The sequence below is a fragment of the Pelodiscus sinensis genome, chromosome 6 (assembly GCF_049634645.1).
Source record: "Pelodiscus sinensis isolate JC-2024 chromosome 6, ASM4963464v1, whole genome shotgun sequence".
Taxonomy (NCBI): domain Eukaryota; kingdom Metazoa; phylum Chordata; order Testudines; family Trionychidae; genus Pelodiscus; species Pelodiscus sinensis.
In genome coordinates, this window is record NC_134716.1 from 85,428,635 (window position 1) to 85,452,091 (window position 23,457).

At 43.9% G+C, this 23,457-nt stretch overlaps 1 long non-coding RNA gene across 1 annotated transcript; it reads right to left on the reverse strand.

Annotated features, from left to right (window-relative positions):
- Positions 1–284: 284 nt before the first annotated feature.
- LOC142829929 (uncharacterized) lies at positions 285–23,453 on the reverse strand. Its single transcript, XR_012904856.1, has 2 exons — positions 23,267–23,453; positions 285–468 (listed from the first exon to the last, which is right to left on the reverse strand). It is a non-coding gene; the product is annotated as an uncharacterized LOC142829929 (long non-coding RNA).
- Positions 23,454–23,457: the final 4 nt, after the last annotated feature.

Below are 23,457 nucleotides of genomic sequence, written 5' to 3' on the forward strand. Positions count from 1 at the left end.
GTACTCCAGAGAGGTGCAAGTGCATTCTACCTAGTAAAACTAGTGTGGCTGAAGCTTCTTTTGCTTGGAATTCTAAATAAAAAAAGCACAGAATAAAGAGTCCTTTCATATAAGGTGTGTATTGTGCAGTACTATGGTCTGGTAGATACAGAAAAGCCCAGTGACTAAAGAAGTGCGCTTAAAGGGGCAAATGTGTCAGTTGGCCAGCATGCTTTACAGAATAGTGGTTTGGAAATCCCCTCCTTACTTAGAAGGGAAATGAAGATGAGCTAACACTGACTCAATAAGGCTACAGATACTCTTAGTTTATTCTGCCCAATCATTCAATTTGTTCCACCATAACATCCATTGATTTACTAGTTCTTTCATTCTGTGGACTCTCTCCAGAGACTACTTCCTCTTCTTTCAGCTTCTCAGGCCTGCACTGTTTTCACAATGTTTTACTCTGCTGCAAACTATCTGGAAAGCCTGTGTGGAAAAAAAACCCCAGATATCATAGAATCATAGAATACTAGGACTGGAAGGGACCTCAAGAGGTCATTGAGTCCAGTCCCCTGCCCTCATGCCAGTACCAAATACTAGACCATCCCCGATAGACAGTTATCTAACCTACTCTTAAATATCTCATAGACTCATAAAGGCTATGTCTACATTGGCCCCTTTTCCGGAAGGGGCATGTTAATTTCAGAGATCGTAATAGGGAAATCCGCGGGGGATTTAAATATCCCCCGCGGCATTTAGATAAAAATGTCCGCCGCTTTTTTCCGGCTTTTAGAAAAGCCGGAAAAGAGCGTCTACACTGGCCCCGATCCTCCGGAAAAAGCGCCCTTTTCCGGAGGATCTTATTCCTACTTTGAGGATCGGGGCCAGTGTAGACGCTCTTTTCCGGCTTTTCTAAAAGCCGGAAAAAAGCGGCGGACATTTTTATCTAAATGCCGCGGGGGATATTTAAATCCCCCGCGGATTTCCCTATTACGATCTCTGAAATTAACATGCCCCTTCCGGAAAAGGGGCCAGTGTAGACGTAGCCATAGACTTTAAGGTCAGAAGGGACCATTATGATCATCTAGTCTGACCCCCTGCACAGTGCAGGCCACAAAATCTCACCCACCCCTCCTAGAATAATCCTCTCACCTATATCTCAGATATTGAAGCCTTCAAATACTTTGAAGACCCCAAGATGCAGAGAATCCTCCAGTTGTGATCTGTACCCCATGCTACAGAGGAAGGCGAAAAACCTCCAGGGCCTCTGCCAATCTACCCTGGAGGAAAATTCCTTCCCAACCCCAAATATGGCGATCAGCTAAACCCTGAGCATGTGGGCAAGACTCATCAGCCAGACACCCAGAAAGTTCTCTATAGTAACTCCTATCATTCCTCCACTGACTTATTTCCCACTGATAATGAATGGTCAATTAGTTACCAAGATCATGTTATCTCATCAAACAATCCCCTTCATAAACCCATCTAGTTTAATCTTGAAACCAGATAGATCTTTTGCCCCCCACTACTTCCTTTGGAAGGCCGTTCCAGAACCTCATTCCTCTAATGGTTAGAAACCTTCGTCTAATCTCAAGTCTAAACTTACTACTAGCCAGCTTATATCCATTTGTTCTTGTGTCCACATTGGTATTAAGCTTAAATAATTCCTCTCCCTCCCTGGTATTTATCCCTCTAATATATTTAAAAAGTGCAATTATGTCTCCCCTCAGCCTTCTTTTGGTTAAAGTAAACAAGCCAAGCTCCTTGAGTCTCCTTTCATAAGACAGGTTTTCCATTCCTCGGAACATCCTAGTGGCCCTTCTTTGTACCTGTTCCAGTTTGAATTCATCCTTCTTAAACATGGGAGACCAGAACTGCACACAGTATTCCAAATGGGGTCTCACCAATGCCTTGTATAATGGCACTAACACCTCCTTATCCCTACTGGAAATACCTCACCTAATACATCCCAAGATCGTATTAGCCTTTTTCACGGCCATGTCACAATGGCGTCTCATAGTCATTCTATAATCAACCAGGACTCCGAGGTCCTTCTCCTCCTCTGTTACTTCCAACTGATGTGTCCCCAGCTTATAACTAAAATTCTTGTTATTAATCCCTAAATGCATAACCTTACACTTCTAACTATTAAATTTCATCCTATTGCTATCACTTCAATTTACAAGATCATCCAGATCTTCCTGTATGATATCCCAATCCTTTTCTGAATTGGCAATAGCTCCCAACTTTGTATCATCCTCAAATTTTATTAGAACACTTCCACTTTTGGTGCCAAGATCAGCAATAAAAAGATTAAATAAAATTGGCCCCAAAACTGATCCCTGAGGAACTCCGCTAGTAACCTTCCTCCAACCTGACAGTTCACCTTTCAATATGACCCGCTGTAGTCTTCCCTTTAACCGGTTGCTTATCCACTTCTCAACTTCCCTATTAATCCCTATCTTTTCCAATTGAACCAATAATTCCCCATGTGGTACTGTATCAAATGCCTTACTAAAGTCGAGGTAGATTAGATCCACTGCATTTCCTTTATCTAAAAAAATCTGTTACTTTCTCAAAAAAGGAGATCAGGTTGGTTTGGCACGATCTACCTTTTGTAAAACCATGTTGTAATTTGTCCCAATTGCCATTAGCCTCAATGTCTCTAACTACTTTCTCCTTCAAAATTTTTTCCAGGATCTTACATACTACAGATGTCAAACTAACAGGCCTATAGTTACCCGGGTCACTTTTTTTCCCTTTCTTAAAAATCGGAACTATATTAGCAATTCTCCAGTCAAATGGTACAACCCCTGAGTTTAGAGATTTATTAAAAAATTTTGCTAATGGACTTGCAAGTTCATGTGCCAGTTCCTTTAATATTCTTGGATGAAGATTATCTGGGCCCCCCGATTTACTCCCATTAAGCTGTTCAAGTTTGGCTTTTACCTCGGATATGGTAATATCTACCTCCTTATCCTTAGTCCCATTTGTTAACTTACCATTATCCCTAAGCTCTTCATTAGCCTCATTAAAGACTAAAGCAAAGTATTTGTTCAAATATTGGGCCATTACTAGATTATCCTTAACCTCCACTCCATCCTTAGTAATTAGCGGACCTACTTCTCCACAGATGGAGATTCCACAACCTCCCTGGACAATTTATTCCAGTGTTTGACTACTCTGACAGTTAGGAACTTTTTCTTAATGTCCAACCTAAACCTCCCTTGCTGCAGTTTAAGCCCATTGCTTCTTGTTCTATCCCCAGAGGCCAAGATGAACAAGTTTTCTCCCTCCTCCTTATGACACCCTTTTAGATATCTGAAAACTGCTATCATGTCTCCCCTCAATCTTCTCTTTTCTAAACTAAACAAACCCAATTCCTTCAGCCTTTCCTCATAGGTCATGTTCTCTAGACCTTTAATCATTCCCGTTGCTCTTCTCTGGACCCTCTCCAATTTCTCCACATCTTTCTTGAAATGCGGTGTCCAGAACTGAACCCAATACTCCAATTGCAGCCTAACCAGTGCAGAGTAGAGCGGAAGAATGACTTCTCGTGACTTGCTCACAACACACCTGTTAATGCATCCCAGAATCATGTTTGCTTTCTTTGCAATAGCATCACACTGCTGACTCATATTCAACTCGTGGTCCATTATAACCCCTAGATCCCTTTCTGCCATGCTCCTTCCCAGACAGTCGCTTCCCATTCTGTATGTATGAAACTGATTGTTCCTTCCTAAGTGGAGCACTTTGCATTTGTCTTTATTAAACTTCATCCTGTTTGCCTCAGACCATTTCTCCAATTTGTACAGGTCATTTTGAATTATGACCCTATCCTCCAGATTAGTCGCAACCCCGCCCAGCTTGGTTTCATCTGCAAACTTAATAAGTGTACTTTCTATACCAATATCTAAATCGTTGATGAAGATATTGAACAGAGCCGGTCCCAAAACAGACCCCCGCGGAACCCTACTTGTTATGCCTTTCCAGTAGGATTGTGAACCATTAATAACTACTCTCTGAGTATGGTTATCCAGCCAGTTATGCACCCACTTTATAGTAGCCCCATCTAAGTTGTATTTACCTAGTTTATTGATAAGAATATCATGCGAGACCATATCAAACGCCTTACTAAAGTCTAGGTATACCACATCCACCGCTTCTCCCTTATCCACAAGACTCGTTATCTTATTAAAGAAAGCTATCAGATTGGTTTGACATGATTTGTTCTTTACAAATCCATGCTGGCTGTTCCCTATCACCTTGCCACTTTCCAAGTGTTTACAGATGATTTCCTTAATTATTTGCTCTGTTATCTTCCCTGGCACAGAAGTTAAACTAATTGGTCTGTAGTTTCCTGGGTTGTTCTTATTTCTCTTTTTATAGATGGGCACTATATTTGCCCTTTTCCAGTCCTCTGGAATCTCTCCTGTCTCCCATGATTTTTCAAAGGCTCAGATGCCTTCTCTCTCAGCTCCTTGAGTTGTTTTGTGTTCTACTATGGGCTGTAGCTTGAGCACCAGTACATAAGGGAATGCTGATGTTAAGATTACAAAATAATAGTTCACTATAAAGTTCTTTCATGCACTCATAACTAGTTGAGAGAAAAAGTTGTCTTTGGGGAGATAAATCTCCATGTCTGGATTTCTTTTCTTTTTGGAAAGTTTCAGACAAAAGCCTTCTATTAGTTAAGTTTACAAAACAAAATGCCTATTTGGTATCTTCATAATAGCTTTAATAAATCAAAGTAGTTTCACTTAATATCTGTACTTAGCATGTAAATGGTCCTCTGGGGATATGTCTACCCTGAGTTAAAAACCTGAATCTGGCATGTGACTGCTGAGCTGACTTGGCCATGGGCTGTTTAATTGCACTGTAGACATTCATGCTCCAGCTGCAGTTAAGAGTTTTGGGACCCCTCCCCCAACCCCTCTCAGGGCCAGCCACAGATTTTAATTGCAGTGAAAATATATCCTAGGACAACTAGTGTTGTAACCCCTAGAGGCTTCATGGCGGAGTTATATGCCAGTCCCAAGCCTGGATAAAGGAGAAGGGTTGGTCAGATGAGTGTCAATGTGTCGATTGTTAAACAACAATACGAATGAAATCTGATGAATAAGTAAAGCAATTAACTTAGGAATGAAGCTGAGTGTCTTGAAAACGTGTGTATTTAGCAGCATGCTATAAGGATATGAGACATGGGTGATAACGAAAGATTCGAAGAGAAGAATATTGGTGTTCGAGAGGAGCTGTTATAGAAAGATCCTGAGAATAGGATGGATGCAGAAGGTCACCAATGAGGAATTATATAGGAAGATACAGCAGAAAGAGAACATACTGCAGAAGGTTATACAACAGAAGTTACAGCTATTCGGGCATATCTGCAGAATGAACAATGAGAAAAAAGTGAAGACCCTGGTATTGGGCGTACTGGATGGTCTGAATAAGAAAGGCAGACCTCACAGACAATGGGGTAGATGATATAATAGATTGGTATGGAACTAGTCTACAGAAACTAAGCAACTCCACATTGGACAGGGAAAGATGAAAGGAAATAGTGAGGGAGGCATCGAACACCAATGGGCGTTGAGCCTATGGTTGATGATGATGATGATGAACTAGTGTTATCTGTGAAAACATTTGGTTTTAAATTAATGAAGTAGTTAATGTTTGCAAATGCCCCCATGAACATGTAGAATGGACTGTCTGGCATAACTGGAGTTTGGTGCAGGAAGAGTCCATGGAAATGGGAAGGAAAAAATAATAATCACCACATGCTGCAGAGCAGCATTACAACTTTACTATTTTAGTGAGGAAGAAAGACAAAGTACATCCTGCTGTCCCTCTCTGACCCCCAAACACTGCTGCACAGAGAAATGCAAGTGCCTCCTATCTAGTTGGGTTCCATTGCAGACAGGGGCTACAAACACCATTCAAGAGTGCTTCCTGGGGCTCTGAGTCCAAGGCAGAGCGTCCATATTCACAAAGCCTGCCTTGGACTACATTCAATTCTTCCACATAGTGAGGACACAGAACTTTTGAATTTATGTAAGCAAGTGCTCAGAAGCCAAATTTAGTAAATTTAAAATAATCTCCTAGTGTAGACATGACTCAAGTAATCTCTCTCCTGTGACCCATTTCCAGCCTCTGACAAACAGATGCTAGGAATACCATTCTTACCCATTCTGGCTAATATTGATTGACCTATCCTCCATGAATTTGTCTAGTTCTCTTTTGAACCCTGTTAAAGTCCTGGTCTTCACAACACCCTCTGGCAAAGAGTTCCACAAGTTGACTGTGTTGCATGAAAAACTACTTCCTTTTGTTTGTTTTAAACCTGCTACCTCTTAATTTCATTTAGTGACACCTAGTTCTTATGTTATGGGAGCAAGTAAATAACTTTTCTTTGTTCACTTTCTACATGCCTGACATGATTTTATAGACCTCTATCATATCCCCCACTTAGTCTCCTCTTTTCTAATCTGAAAAGTGCCAGTCTCCTTTCATATGGCACCTGTTCCAAACCCCTAATAATTTTTGTTGCCCTTTTCTGAACCTTTTCCAATACCAAGATATCTTTTTTTGAGGTGAAGCGACCACATCTGTACACAGTATCCATGAATAGGGATGTTAAGGTGCGGTTAATTGGCTAATCAAGTAGTCGATAGAATTTCTGACTCCTCGATTAGTTGATAAGGGAAGGCAGCCCGACTCAGTCCCAGCTTTTGCCGGGTCTGGGACCTACTCCCACTGCAGCTCTGCAGCTTAAATGTACAAAGAGCTCAGCTGCCTGCCAGTCTGGATGTTAGTTCATTTAACCTGCAGAGCTGCAGCAGGGGTAGTTTCTGGACCTAATGCGAGCTGGGGCTGAGCTGGACAGCCTCCTTGGCTGGAGCATGGGATGTGGAGCAGCCTCTGTCCATAGTAAGCCTGGGCCCAGCACAGATGGAGGCAGCCTCCCCTGACCCCCCGCCGTACTTCTGCCTGACACCCCGGCTACCCCCAGCACTAGCTCCTGCTTCCCCCTGAGGCAGCCTCCCCTGGCCCCCCGCCGGACTTCTGCCACTGACACAGCATCCCGGCTACCCCTAGCACTGGCTCCTGCTTCCCCCTCTTGCTGCCTCTGACACAGAGCAGCAGAGTGGGGTGGGGGGGGACTATGACTAGTTTTGACTAACCGATAAGCCTAGGTTTATTGGTTAGTCGACTATTCGTTTACATGCCTATTCATTATGTGGGTGTACCATGGATTTATACAGGCAGTACAATATTCTCTCTCTTATTCTCTATCCATTTTTTAATGATTCCTGACATTGTTTGCTTTATTGACTGCTGTTGCATATTAAGTGGATGTTTTCAGAGAACTAACCACAATAACTCCAAGATCTCTCTCTCACTCATTTTGTATGTATAGTTGGGATTATTTTTTCCAATGTGCATTATTATGTATTTATTAACATTAAATTCATTTGGCATTTTGTTGCCCAATCACCTAGTTTTGTGAGATTCCTTTGAAGCGCTTCACAGTCTGCTTTAGTCTTAACTATCTCGCACAACTTAAAAAAAACCAACAAGTAGTCCTGTGGCACCTTAGAAACTAGCACAAATATATAATATTATGCACTTTCGTGGCTAAAAACCACTTCTTCCTATCATCAGAGACAATTCTTGATTTAGTCGTAAGTAGAGCACGGGATCTGGTCCAAAAGGTAAGCATAGATGGACCTCTTGGAAATAGTGACCATAATGTAATAAAATGTAACATTCCTGTGGTGGGAAAAACACCACAGCAGCCCAACACTGTGACATTTAATTTCAGAAAAGGGAACGACACAAAAATGAGATGGTTAGTTAAACAGAAATTAAAAGGTACAGTGCCAAAAGTAAAATCCCTGCAAGCTGCATGGAAACTTTTCAAAGACACCATAGTAAAGTCCCAACTTAAATGTATGCCCCAAATTAAAAACCACAGTAAGAAAACTAAAAAGTGCCACTGTGGCTTAACAGCCAAATAAAAGAAACAGGGAGAGATGAAAAGGTATCATGTAAAAAGTGGAAGTTAAATCCTAGGGAGGAAAATAGAAAGGGGTATACATTAAGTCAAATTAGGTGTAAAACAATGAGTCTGAAGAATAGCTATCCAAAAACTCAAAAAAAGTAATAGCAAAATGTTTTGTAAAGTACATCAGAAGCAGGAAGCCTGCTAAACAACGAGTAGGGTCACTGGATGATCGAGATGCTAACAGAGCACTCAAAGACAGTAAGGTCATTTCAGAGTATGGATGGTGGTAGGCAATGTGAATGTGGAAGGAGATGCATAAGTCTTTCCCCTTAAACTTGCCTTTCTGTGCTTGTAAGATTTTCAGTACATGAAGTGTAATCTACCACAGCCTTACCTGTTAATAAATATAGTTTCTGCTTGCTAATATTGTTTATCAGAGACCTGGTATCAGAGACCCTTTTCTTTCTCCAGGGTATACTGATAACTCCCACTAAAGTCCGTGAAACTTCTTTGTTTCCTGCATGGAGATTAGACTATAGCCTCTAGGCTAGGTTCTCAATCCATTCTCCGAACTTTGAAGCTTTCTGTGTCACAGCCTGTTCAGAGCCACTCCTTATGTGCTCCCTCTCAAGCGGAAGCTCCATCAGCCTAATACATGACTTGGAGTAAGTCTCCTTTCCTTATAAGGAATTGGAAACCAGATACCAAGCATTGTTAACAGGGTGAAACCTGTCTTTACCCCAACCACATAATTCATTTCCTGCCAAAACACTATCTTCAGTTAAAAATAAAACAAAACAAAAATTTTTAAAAAACAATGGTCCTATACCATCTTAGAGACTAATAAAAATATATAAATAGTATCATGAGCTTTTGTTGGTACAACCCACTTCAGATGACAAATATGGAGCATTGTTTTCTGCTGTGAGCTACCTACTATTTAATAAAAAATAATTACAAAGAGAGAGAGAACATATATAAAACTCATATGATAGATTAGATCACAATTCAGTATGTGGGGTTTTTTTTAGGAAAAACTTCTGGCATGAATTAATCATTATAAAAAGCATGTAGCGATCCTTCACTATGTCAGAAAAGATAACAATGATGACTGTATTCTAGAGACATACCAGCTGCTCTGCCAAAATAGAAACAATCGTAAACAGAAAGAAAACTCTCTTTATGTACTCTCTTTAAGTTTCATAGTATAGCTTCCAATACCCACTAGAGGCAGATTATGTGTGAAATTACTGATTAAAACATGAGATGATTCATAATCATGAGTAATTCCAGAGATGAGGAAATGACACATGTAGCACTTGGTCTGTACTGTGCGACTGTGCCTCAGTTTTATACCACTTTTCAGCTGCAGGGACTGTTTGTTTTGATCAAATATTTGTTTGGAACATTTATACTTTCTTAATACTTCTCTTTCTTTTGACTTCAAAACAGCAGCTATATAATACAGCCTTTTAAATGTAGATAGAAGGTAAGAGCAATGCTTAATGCATTATTAAGATGTGAACAATTTATTCCACTTTTCACAGTTTAGACTTTCATAGAGAATATTATGAACAATTTTTCAGAGTCAGAAGCTAAAGGCAAGAGAAACGGCTGAATTCAAGGTGATATGTAAGGAGGTATAAATTACACAGCAGAATTTCAGTGTAAGGATGTATATGCTGCTGTTGCTTTAGCTGAAGACTGGAAAAAGGTGGAAGTGACACCAGTTTAGACGCAGCTCTGAATTTGTTCTAGCATGATAATGAGCACCTAAGCTTGTAAGTCACAGAGATCAGCCTGATTACCACATATGTCCTGTCCTTATACAAGGCAAGCTTGGGCAGATTCTTGCCTGGCTGACCAAAGCTAATGGAGCAAAGTCCTACTGCTTGGCTAATGGAACAAAATCAAAATTCAGCCAAAAAGGCAGCAAGCTCAATAACGGAAAAGTCAGTGCCCCATGCGCCTTCAAACATATAGGCTGTGTCTAGACTGGCCAGTTTTCCACCGCTTTTCCAGAAAAACTTGCCAGCTGTCTACACTGGCTGCTTGAATTTCCGCAAAAGCACTGACTTCCTACTGTAAGAAATCAGTGCTTTTTGTGGAAATACTATGCTGCTCCCGTTCGGGCAAAAGTCCCTTTTACGCAAAACTTTTGCGCAAAAGGGCCAGTGTAGACAGCTGTGTTCTGTTTTCCGCAAAAAAGCCCCGATGGCGAAAATGGCAATCGGGGCTTTTTTGCGGAAAAGCACTTCTAGATTGGCCACGGACGCTTTTCCGCAAAAAGTGCTTTTGCGGAAAAGTGTCCGTGCCAATCTAGACGCTCTTTTCCGAAAATGCTTTTAACGGAAAACTTTTCCGTTAAAAGCATTTCCGGAAAATCATGCCAGTCTAGACATAGCCATAGAGTTGAGGGGGAGGACTGTCCCTGCCATAAAACAGGCCCCTTTCTTCTGTGAAGGATAAGAAGCACGTCCACCAGCAGAATGAATCCCACTGAGGCTGGTGTACAGGGACTGGAAGCTCCCCTGACAAGCACAGGAAGGGGTTGGGAGTGGATCATTTCCACAGCATGGCCTGCACTAGGCAGTTATTTGGACTCTAGGAAAGCAGTTGCTCTCACAGACTGTGTTGGTCCAGCTGCCAGGAGAGGGCTGATGCAGCATAGGAGACTGAGGGATGTGAGCAGCTCATTTATGAGCTCCTACTAGCTCTCCAACTCTCAGGGTGTTGATCTGCCACTGACTGAATGGGCAGTTGGTGCCTCTCCCAGCCCTACCTACAGCCCTGCCCTCTGTGCTGAGTCCCCACAGGATGAAGCCTGCTCCACCCATGGCGCTTAGACTAGGGAGAAAATAACCCAGCAGTTTCCCTCTCTAATATTATAAAGCTCTCTCCCTCCCCCCGCCCTGCCCCCTGCCACAGCCATCCCCACACACTACCCACCTGCCCCAAGCTCTCTCCCACTGCCATTACCACACATGGCCCGCCTGCTGCCACCCTCTGCACAACCCCAGTCTAGGTGTTCCCTCTGTCACTCCCCCAGCCCATTCTAAGCTCTCTCATATTGCCTCTGTGTACCATGCTCTCCATTGCACCCAGCTCTAAATGCACCCCTTTTCAGCTGCCCACACCCAGCCCTATGCTTTTTCCCCAACATTGCCCCACACCCAGCTCTATGTTTTCCATGTCCCTCACACAGCCCCTTGCTGCTACCCAGAGTGGCGTGAGGATGAAGCACATCATCCCCAATGCCATGCTATTCTGAAAGCCCCAAACTGCTTCATCTTTCTGTTTCTCTACTTCCCTGGGAATCACCTAAAATCTAGATCCAATCTTTCTATCTCCTGGGAAATAGGGGGCTGACAGTGCTCCCTGCTCGGCTTCTCACCATGGTCTGGGTGTACTTGGTGCCCATGGGCACTGTAAGGACTGCAAATGTGGTGGTGAGGAAAGCAAGCATACAGAGTTATAGCATCACACAAATTTGGCCCATCTCCCCATTATAATAGAACTACAGATCCAGTCAGGGGCTGGAGGAAAGTGGGAGAGTTTGGGTCTCCTGAATAAGCCTGCCCAAGAGAGACAGAGAGTGCACTGCTTTACAGTCTCATTCCCATTACCTTTCCCATGTTGCTCTCAGTATTAGCCACCACTAGCAGAATGGATGTGGAGCGCTCCTACCCCCCCTCCCACCACCACCACCATTTTGCTCTTGCATAAGCAGCTATGGGGTGGCTTCTTTGGCTGTCTGACACTTTATTGCCTCATAAGCCAAAGGCAGGATTTGGCCCGGCATTTTTTCCCCATGGAAAGGAGGATATAATAATAAACATTACAGTCTAGTGTGGCGCCAAAAGTATGTAACTGACCGATCTTGTGAGCCTGCAATGAAATCACTACAGTCTCAACACACTTGTCTGATTCTTGTTGTATACATAACTGTACATAGTATTTACTTTCCCTATCTCCAGAAAAGGTATTGCTTGTATCGCTGGCAATGCTGGCATACCGAACTAATCACTGTGGTCAAAAACCTGCTCCACAGAGCAGTTCTTCTATGTGTAAAGCCAATAGCCCCAGGTTGTCAGCTGGTAGGGGATTGAAAGTGTGAATGGCTAACCAGTTAATCAGTAGGGGCTGCACCCCGCCCGTTGTGGGGCCAGCCAGAGCAGCCCCTGCCTGTGATGGGCCATTGAGTTGGAGTGCCCTCCCCCTTTAATCAGTGAACTGGTTAAACATAACCGGTTAACCTATTAAACAGGATTTTACATCCTTAATTCCTAAACATTCCTAGTGATAATGAAGCATCAGGCCCAGCAGCCTGATTGCTTTGCAATGAATTATACACAGAACCAGGAATATAATGTGACCTTATTCAAGTCTAGAAGACTAAGGAGTTTCCATTAGCTCTGTCCCTATTCATTCCCCTGTGACTCCTATTGCCATACATGGAAATCAAGGCTATCCTTAGGGCATACACACTATATGCAACTGCATAGGGCACCCCAAAATGTGGGCCCCTATTCCTCTCACTAGCCACAGCTGGGATCCTCTCTTCTCCAGCCTCTCCCCAAGGCTGGACTGATGGGCCTCTCCTTGTCCCCTCCCTCTCACCTTCCTCAGCTGACTGGCTGAAGGTTCCAGCCTCCAGTGCTGCTGTCCCAGACCTGGAGATCTCATAGTAGCACAGTCACATAGTCACTGGAAGTGCCATAGCACAGCCCCACGCCAGTTGAAGCAGAGTCCCTCCTTTGCAACCTACCTTGTAGAAGGACAGAAACTTTTCTGTGAGTCAGCAGTGGTGGATGGGGGGAAGCCACGGTGAGCAGGGCAGGGATCCAGAGGCAGAGACTTAAAGTATCTTTCACACTGCCCTAACTTACACACACAGGCTACATCTAGACTGGTATGATTTTGCGGAAATACTTTTAATGGAAAAGTTTTTCCCTTAAAAGTATTTCCGCAAAAGCATGTCTAGATTGGCATGGATGCTTTTGCGCAAAAAGTGCTTTTGCGCAAAAGCATCCGTGGCCAGTCTAGACGCGATTTTGCACAAGAAAGCCCCGATCGCCATTTTAGCCATCGGGGCTTTTTTGCGCAAAACATTCTTCCCTGTCTACACTGGCCCTCTTGCGCAAGTATTCTTTGTGCAAGAGGGCTTTTTCCTGAGTGGGAGCGTGAAAGTATTTCCGCAAGAAGCACTGATTTTGTACATTACAAAGTCAGTGCTCTTGTGCAAATTTAAGCGGCCAGTGTAGACAGCTGGCAAGTTTTTGCACAAAAGCAGTCACTTTTGCGCAAAATCTTGCCAGTCTAGACGCACCCACAGACTGGCTCTCACACTCACATACACTCTGCCTCTCATGAGTTACATTCATGGTCTCATGCTCCCCAACACACTGGCTTGCCTACACACTCCTATCCACCTTTGTTTTACTATTGTCAGAATGCTGGTGCTGAGCCAGGATTGGGTCAGGGCTGCAGGAGGGCCTTGGGATCTGCTAAGACGCAGTCCCCATGTGGCAGCATGAAGCTTGCCTTGACCCAACAGCTGCTGTATATGAAGCTCTAGCTTGGTATATGTCAGTAATGGGCAGTGTTCTGACACATTGGGGGTTGGTGGCACCAGCTAGGGGCCTGCATTCAGTGGAACAGGGGGGCACCGGTTGAATAATGCTTGTAGGGCACCATAAATCCTAAGGATAGCTCTGGTAGACATGGAGCATTAAAGGCCATACTCTGTTTTGGGGAAGAAGCCAGGTTGGGTGGTTCAGCTTACTGGATGCTGGACATGGGTGCATCCTTTCTCTTTATTCCTCCAGGTGTGCATAGGCCAACCGGGCCTTGGAGGTTTAGGCTATGTCTACCCTACAGAATTTTTTCGGAAAAAACAGCCATCTTTCTGAAAAAATTCGCCCAGCATCCACACCTCAAGTGTGTTTTTGCGGGAAAAAAAAATTAAAAATCAGAGGGTTTTTTCCGACAGAGGTATTCCTCATTCTACAAGGAAGAACACCTTTTTGAGAAAGAGCTCTTTTGCAAAAAGGTGTGTGTGGACAGGTAAGAGGGTTTTTTGGCTCAAAAAGAGGAAAGGGAAAAGCACATGTGCCCTGGTGGCCATTCTGTGCATATCAATCAGAGCTTATTTTCGAGAGAGAACGTCCATGCAGTCTGGATGCTCTTTCGCAAAAGCCCATCGCTTTTTCGATGCACTTTTACAGAGTGGATGCACTCTTGTACAAGAAGTTTTTGCGAAAGATCTCTTCCAATAAAAGTTTCTTGCACAAGAAGCCTGCAGTCTAGACATAGCCTTGGATGGCTTCATGCCCATGGAACAGCAGGGTCAGGCTTTGAGTGACTTAAGTATTAAAGGAAAAGGCTTTATGTAATTGTTATCAGCTGTACTGTTGTCATTTTAAAGTCTGCAATTGCACAGTAATCTGACTAAGCCTCTGCTTTTATGAGTGCTTTGAGATGCAACCCCATTAAAACATAGATGCTTATCTGTATTTTGCTATATGATACAACATATCAAGGACAATACTAGAAACCTAAGATCAATAATTTTATTTAATAATTTCAAGAACTCCAGGAGTAGAATAAACATCATTCCCTGCCTCTTATACCTTCATGCACCATGAGCCAGGTTTAGGTGTGGTTTAATAAATGTTTACAAGTTCCATTTAACAAGCTCTAAAGACAAAGTTTATTCTCAGACTATTTTGAGGGCAGGATTGTAGCTATGCAACACCTACTTAAATGGGAATTAAGTAACAAGACTCATGCCCATCTAGGCTTCACACCTGCATTCCACACACACCCAAAACTCACATTGACTACAGTGAGACTGGGTGTGTAGGGAATACAGGATCAGGTCCTATATAGGGAAACAAGGTACTCTTGTAACTCTAGTAACACTGATTAAAAAACCTGTTATAAGAGCAATTCCTAATTTTCGCAAAGATCATGCAGTGCTTTTTATGGTACAGCCAATTGTAGAAGCAGAAAGTTAGCATTTACAGAGCTCTGAAACTCTATACAGATTATCCAGAGCAAATAGAACACACCTAGGCTACGTCTACACTGGCCCCATAAAACGGAATAGTCATGCAAAGCAGGTAAGTCAGAATAGGGAAATCCGCGGGGGATTTAAATATCCCCCACGGATTTAAATAAACATGTCCGCCGCTTTTTTTCCGGCTTGGGGAAAAGCCGGAAAAAAGCATCTAGACTGGTGCGATCCTCCGGAATAAAGCTCTTTTCTTGAAAGTTCTTGAAAGTAGGAATAAGAGATCCTCCGGAAAAGGGCTTTATTCCAGAGGATCGCGCCAGTCTAGATGCTTTTTTCCGGCTTTTCCCCAAGCTGGAAAAAAAGCGGCGGACATGTTTATTTAAATCCCCCGCGGATTTCCCTATTCTGACTTACCTGCTTTGCATGACTATTCCATTTTATGGAGCCAGTGTAGACGTAGCCCTAGGCTGTGTCTACACTGGCATGAATTTCCGGAATTCCTTAAAACGGAATATTATTCCGTATTCAGTTTTTCCGGAAAAGGAGCGTCTACATTGGCAGGCTGCTTTTCCGGAAAAGCACTTTTTCCAGAAAAGTGTCTCTGGCCAATGTAGACGCGCTTTTCCGGAAAAGAGCCCCGATCGCCATTTTCGCGATCGGGGCTTTTTTCCGGAAAAGACTACTGGGCTGTCTACACTGGCCCTTTTCCGGAACAGTGTTCCAGAATAAGGACTTATGCCTGAGCGGGAACAGAATAGTTTTTCCGGAATAGCGGCTGATTTTGTACAGTAGAGCATCGTTGCTTTTCCAGAAATTTAAGGGCCAGTGTAGACAGCTCGCAGCTTATTCCGGAAAAGCGGCTGATTTTCCGGAATAAGTGACCCAGTGTAGACACAGCCCTAGAGTGCCAGTAATAAAAAAGAATGGAGTATCCATAGCAGTGCTGATTTCAGGGTTACCTAGCACTGCATGCAACTCAGTAGCCGTTACCTAGAACAGAGAATATATTGGTCTTATTAGAAAGTGGAAAGCATTTTCCCGAGATCAACCTCCCTGAAATTTAGCTATAAATGGAGACTGAAGACAGTTACAAAGGTAAATCCAAATTAATGCACGGAAGGACTTACATTGGTATAATAGGCTAATGCTTGGGAAAGCATCTGCACCTGCTATTTGGCAGTGAGCCATGGCACAGGTATTACAGAGTTCCCTAATGCTCAGTGTTGTTGGACAGTATATTAGTCATGGTAGCTAGTGATGAAGAACACTGTGAGAACATCCCAAAGGTGCTGAAGATACTGTGTAAAAGTGGGTTTACTGCAAACAAAAAGAAGTGACTATTTTCAAATATTCAATTATATAATGTGACTACACTATTGAAAGGGGGTGGTTTACACACATTATTATTAGTAGTAATCACCTGGATGGCCCAGGAGCCATCCAAGAATGGGACTGTGACATGCTCCTTAGAGCAGCCCAGAACCATAAGTCACTGTGTTACCCTTCTGCCTAAACCAGAGAGTTTTGCTGGAGATTAGACTGTGCCTCAGATCCCTGCCATACCGGTCTATCCACTTCACCAGCCAGCTCTTTAAGCTGTGCTAGTTTTAATGATGGCTTATAGGTAACAATAATCTATGTGTGCCCAAATGAAAGGGCCTGGTCACTACAGAGAGATGTTTTTGGGGAACGTGGGAACTGGAGTTCATTGATTAAGGTCATTGTCCCTAAGGAGAAAGTATACGTTCTATTGTGTTAGATTAACTGAGGATTCATACTTTTCTTTATTACACAGCACCAGAGGACCTGACAGCCTTACTGAGCCCTGCACTCCCAAAAGGGGCAGCCATCCTCTCAGCACTGCCCAGACTACAGTGTTCCCAACTCCCCACTAGGGATGTAAAATCTTGATTAATAAGTTATCTGGTTAAACATTAGGGTAACGTTTAACCAGTTAACTGAATAAGTGGGATCCTGGGTCCCAGCCTGCCGGGCTCCTGCTACCAGCCCTGCTTTGTCTGTATCTATACCATCCTTGAAACAATTAATACAGAATATTATTCCTTTTAAATATTATGTTTACAGGAAAACAGATAAAGATCTATATGCGTTTGAGCCAGATATGTGGTGAGCAGGTGCATCACACTTGGACATTTATGATAATAGGTGTATATTAAAGCTTATATATACTGTTCATAAGGTTTATCCCCATTTTTCAAGTAAGAAACTACTGTGAAATATTGTTCATTGGATAATTGGTTCAGACTAGAAGAGCAGGTATCCAGTGTAGTTGTCCTAATTTGGCTACCTTTTCCAAAATCAGAACTCTAGCTGTACAGCACAAGCAATTGGAACACTTTGCCTGGCATGGCAAAACATAACATTTCAAGCCCGTAGCCACATGGAAAACAAATTTTAAATAGGACTTTTATTGACTTAAAGAATGCAAATATGCAAAACAGCTGCAGAAAAGAGTAAGAAATTTCTCATTACCTGGTTTTGCAACAATATTAGGAGAGAAAAGATATCAGTTGATACTCAACTAAAAGTCAGCACAAATATTAATTACACAAAAGAAAATGGAAGAGAAATGGAACAATGACAACAATAATATAATATCTTGTAGGAAAAGATGCATTTAGCACACCAAGGCAAGTTGTAATGTTTAACACCTAGGAATTTTTGTAGTTTGATCTGCAATAAGAAGAGGTATAATACCGGTTATTGCTAACCAGCTATATGATAAAGCAAATCAGTAAGGCATATCATTGGTGCACACCATAAGGAATGCTGCATGGGATACACTATAGTCAAGAAACAATCAGTGCTTGTAATGGCCATCAGTAATATCAAAATAGTACATGTTGCAGCAGACGACAGCAGTGACAAAATTACGCTTACAAACTCTCTAATTGTTTCCAGAAAATAGTATGCCATAGAATCATAGGGCAGCTAGAAGGAACTTCAAGAGTGCACTGGCTGCCAGCCCTGCCTCAGAGACGATATAATAATCCTGTAATTTCTAAAATTGGATGTGATTACCCAATTGTTCAATTACATGTTATCTAACATCCCTAGTACTTTGCTTTGCAGTAAGCTGAGTTGCTCTCTGAATTCTTCCCTGATGAATTGTGGGAGAATTTCTCTGTCCATTCTGGGCACACAGGGGAATTGTGGGAAGCCATTACAGAATTAGTAGCACTTTAGATGAGCTAGCTTGTATCCACAGTACATAGTGGTTTTGTTAGCAGCTGATGAGTTGTGCTAACTAGGGCTTTAGCCTATATGCTCTGATGGGCCAGGCAATTTACATTTAGGGGTTTTATGTGTGGATTATAACGCAAGTAATAATTCAAGTTAACACTGCAGTGAAGACAACCTCTGTGTCATCCAGGTTTCCGGGAGTCCTTCTGCAAGCTAGCACAGGCAGCTTTGTGTGTGCAGCTAGGTGCAAAAGGGGGGCATGTTGTAAGTGAGACATGCACTAAGGATATGAATGACTGGCTGCTGGTTAATCAGTTAACCAGCAGCCAGGATGGACTGGAGCAGCTCCCCGCCCACCCATGGTGCAGTACAATGGGCCTAACCCACACAACCACAGAACAGAATTGTGGAACAAAAAAAAAATTAAATTGTGGAGCCAACAGGGGGCGGGGGCCGTTTGGGATGGGGCGCAGGAGCGGCTTAGCAAGCTGCACTTTTGGGGGGGCAAGAGCCACATGCGGCTTGCGATCCATGGGTTGGCCACAGCTGGTGTTGAGGGAGGCATCATGTGGCCAGCTCCCTGGTCTCTGCTGGTCATGTGGGCCAGAGCAGCGTATGCTCTGCTCCCATCCCAGCTAAGCGCCCCCCCATGGGTGGTGCCCGGCAAGTGCTCCCTTCTGCCCCCCTTCACTATGACTCTGCCACGCTCCTCACTCTCCCATCACCGCCAGACGAAGCAGTGGAAAATTGTCCCCCCCAAGCTTCCGTCAGAGGAAAACAGGAAATACCGGACATTTTACATGTCCAGTATTTCCTGTTTTCTTTTTTAACCAGCCAGAGCTCACAAATACTGGACTGTCTGGGTGAATACCGGACACCTGGCAACCCTACTTTCACCCCTGATCCTGGGACCAATGCAGCTACAACACTGCAATCAACCTAGTATCAGTCAATCATAAATTAACATGGCTATGAACAATTGCTGTGTGTATATCTGATATTCTGAACTAAATTTTCATGATTGGGGCTTTTTTGCGGAAAACAAATTTGAGCTGTCTACACTGGCCCTTTTGCACAAAAGTTTTGCGCAAAAGGACTTTTGCCCGAACGGGAGCAGCATAGTATTTCCGCAAGAACACTGACAATCTTACATGAGATCGTCAGTGCTTTTGCGGAAATTCAAGCAGCCAGTGTAGACAGCTGGCAAGTTTTTCCGGAAAGTGGCTGATTTTCCAGAAAAACTGGCCAGTCTAGACACAGCCCACCAGTTTAGACATTCCAGAGGGATAGCTATGTTAGTTTGTAACTGAAAAAACTGAAAAAATAATAGTTTTGCAGCACCATAAAGACTAACAAAAAATGTATTACACAGTATACCCTCTTAGATGTTGTAAAATCCTCACATATTTAAGTGATCAGTTTTGCATCACTGTTTAAGATATACAGGCAGTCCCCGGGTTACGTACAAGATAGGGACGGTAGGTTTGTTCTTAAGTTGAATCTGTATGTAAGTCGGAACTGGCGTCCAGATTCAGACACTGCTGAAACTGACCGCCAGTTCTGACTTACATACAGAATCAACTTAAGAACCCCAGGCGTCCCCAAGTCAGCTGCTGCTGAAACTGATCAGCAGCTGATTCCAGGAAGCCTGGGGCAGAGCAACTCTGCCTGGGGCTTCCTGTAGTCAGCGCTGGTCAGTTTCAGCAGAAGCTGACTTGGGGACGCCTGGGGCAGAGCAGCTGGGGTGCTGCTGGGTTGCTCCAGTAGTGCCCAGAGCGGGCGCTGCAGGACCAATCGGCAGCGCCCCAGCTGCTCTGCCCCAGAGTCCAAAACAAAAGCCTGGTCTGCTGGGGGGGGGGAGCACACTAGCTGCGTCCCCCCTCGCCCCCAGCAGACCAGGGACACGGGGAGCAGAGCCGCAGCTGCCAGAGCAAAGCCTCAGAGGCGCGGGGAACCGCTGCCGCTTCAATCTGGGTGCCTGTGGTCTGCTGGGGACCGTCCCCAGCAGACCACAGGCTCCCGGACTGAAGCCGCAGCCGCGGGGGGGTCCCGCGCCTCTAAGGCTTTGCCAGAGCAAAGCCTCAGAGGCGCGGGGAACCGCCGCTGCTGCCGCTTCAATCTGGGTGCCTGTGGTCTGCTGGGGACGGTCCTCAGCAGACCACAGGCACCCAGACTGAAGCGGCAGCAGCGGTGGTTCCCCGCGCCTCTGAGGCTTTGCTCTGGCAAAGCCTCAGAAGCGCGGGAACCCGCCCGGTGCCCCTGGTCTGCTGGAGACCGTCTCCAGCAGACCAGGGGCACCGGAGCAGCTTACGAACGGGGCTTTCTCGCCCCGACTTCCGGGGCGAGAAAGCCCCGTTCGTAAGTGCGGATCCAACATAAGTCGGATCCGCGTAAGTTGGGGACTGCCTGTATGTGTGTACACTGAGTTACAGCTGACCTGGGGCTCAATGTGGTGCTGCCACTTTGAAACGCTGCAGGTGCACGAAGCCAGTGGGGGACTACTTGGGTACCTTGCTGGCCCCAAGCCCACAATGTTTTCTTCTTTGAAGTGTAGCTACAGCCCTGGGGCTGTTGGTATACTTGAAAGGCGAATGCGCCCTTATCGACTAATCAAATAATTGATGCAAATTGCATCGACTATTTGATTAGTCAATTAATTGAATTTAGCTCAGATTGTGATTTTTCATTGTGAACCCTAATACTTAGTTTGCGCATCTCCCCACTGAGAGATATGTGTATTTTCACTACTGAAGAACAGCTAGTCAAAACCTCAAACAGTGATAACAAAATGCTTTTAGGTACATCAGAAGCAGGAAGCCTGCTAAACAACCAGTGAGGTCACCATTGGACAACTGAGATGCTAAAGGAGCACTTAAAGACAATAAGACCATGAAGAGAAACTAAATAAACTCTTTACTTCGGTCTTCATGACTGAGGATGTTAGGGAGATTCCCAAACGTGAACCATTCCTCCATTCTTTTTAGGTGACAAATTTGAGAAATCGTCCCAGATTGAAGTGTCATTAGAGGAGGTTTGGGAACAAACTGATAAATTTAACAGTGACAAGTCATCAGGACCAGATGGCATTCATCCAAGAGTTCTGAAAGAACTCAAATATGAAATTATGGAACTATTAACTGTGGTTTATAACCTATGCTTTAAATCAGCTTCTGTACCTAATGACTGGAAGATAACTAATGTAACACTAATATTTTAAAAAAGACTCTTGAGGTGCTCCTGGCAATTACAGACCAGTAAGTGTAATGTCAATACTGGGCACATTAGTTGAAACTGTAGCAAAGAATAGAATTGGCAGACACACAGATGAACATAATTTGTTGGAGAAAAGTCAGCATGGATTCTGTAAAGGGAAATCATGCCTTACTAATCTACTGGAGTTCTTTGAGGGGGCCAACAAACATGTGGACAAAGGGGATCCCATGAATATAGTGTACTTAGATTTCCACAAAGCCTTTGGCAAGGTCCCTCACCAAAAGCTCTAAACTAAAGTAAAGTAAAGTTGTCATGGGATAAGAGGGAAGGTCCTCTCATGGACTAATAACTGGTTAAAAGACAGGAAACACAGGGTAGGAATAAATGGTCAGTTTTCAGAATGGAGAGAGGTAACTCCCCCAAGGGTCCATATTGGGAACAATCCTATTCAACATATTTATAAATGACCTGGAGAAAGGGGTAAACAATGAGGTGGCAAAATCTGCAGATGATACCAAACTGCTCAAGATAGTTAAGACCAAAGTAGACTGTGAAGAGCTTCAAAAAGAACTCACCAAACTAAGTGATTGGGCAAAACAATGGCAAATGAATTTTAATGTTGATAAATGCAAAGTAAAGTACATGGAAAAAATAATCCCAGCTACACATACAAAATGATGGGGACTAATTTAGCTATTACCCCTCACGAGAGAGATGTTGGATAGTTCTCTGAAAACATAGTCATTGTGGATAGTTCTCTGTAAACATCCCTTCAATGTGCAGCAGCAATCAAAAAAACAAACAGAATGTTAGGAATCATTAAAAAAAGAAACAGAATATTTTACTGCCTGTGCAAATGCATGCTACACCCACATCTAGATTACTCCATACAGATTGGAATTTTTCATTTTAGGAAAGTAGAGACTAAAGAGGGCTATAATAAAGGTCTATAAAATCATAATTGGCAGGGCTCGACAAATAATACAATCTACTCGCCTGTAGTGAGTAGATTACAACCCAGAAGAGCCGGGTTCGGGCGATCTGTGCATGCGCAGATTGCCGGACAGCGTGGCTGGCAAGCAGGGCTCACCGCTGTTTGGTAAGCTCTGATAATTGGTATGGAGAAAATGAACAATAAAAAGTTATTTACTTGTTCCCATAAGAATTAGGGGTCACCAAATGAAATTAAGAAGTAGCAGATTTAAAACAAACAAAAGGAAGTATTTCTTCATGCAACACAGGTAACCTGTGGAACTCCTTGCCACAGGAGATTGTGAAAACCAGTACTGTAACAGGGTTAAAAAAAGAACTAAATTCATGAAGGTTAGGTCCATCAATATTTGCTAACCAGGATGGATAGGATTGGTCTCCCTAGCCTCTGTCAGAAACTGGAAATGGGTGATAGGAGAGGGATCACTTGATGATTAACTGTACTGTTCATTCCATCTGGGTCACCTGGCTTTGGCCACTGTTGAGAGACAAGATAGTGGGCTAACTGGACCTTTGGTTTGATCCCCTATGGCCATTCTTATGCAATGCAGGTTACCTTTCTGAGACTTAAAGCACAAACTCCTCAGGTATTTCTTTACGGGCAAGGATTTATCAGTCAGACATAAGCTTTCATTAGCGACCTTACTAACATTCTTTGGTGGACCAATAGACGCCAGGCCCAGGGTACCACTGTAAACCTGACGTCCTGGGGTGCTCCACGCCAGCTGGCACCAAGGGACCATTGAGACACACGGGAAAAGCAGCTTTCACCGCACCTCCCCCAGGCTTCTGTCCTGGGACAAGGGTATTTCCCTTGGGCTGCCGCCCACTCACTCACTAGCCCAGTGACTCACTCAGTCGCAGCACCACTCTACACTACGCTGCTCTTCCGGGGCGAGGCCCTAGTGTAGACCGAGGCCGGTGCCCGGTGCCGCTCCGCGTGGCGGCGGTTGGGACTCAGCACGCAGCTGCAGCGCCGAGGCGCACTAGAGCCTCAAGCCAGGAGCCTGCCTGGGGAAGCAGGAGGAAGAGCGCGCGGCAGAGC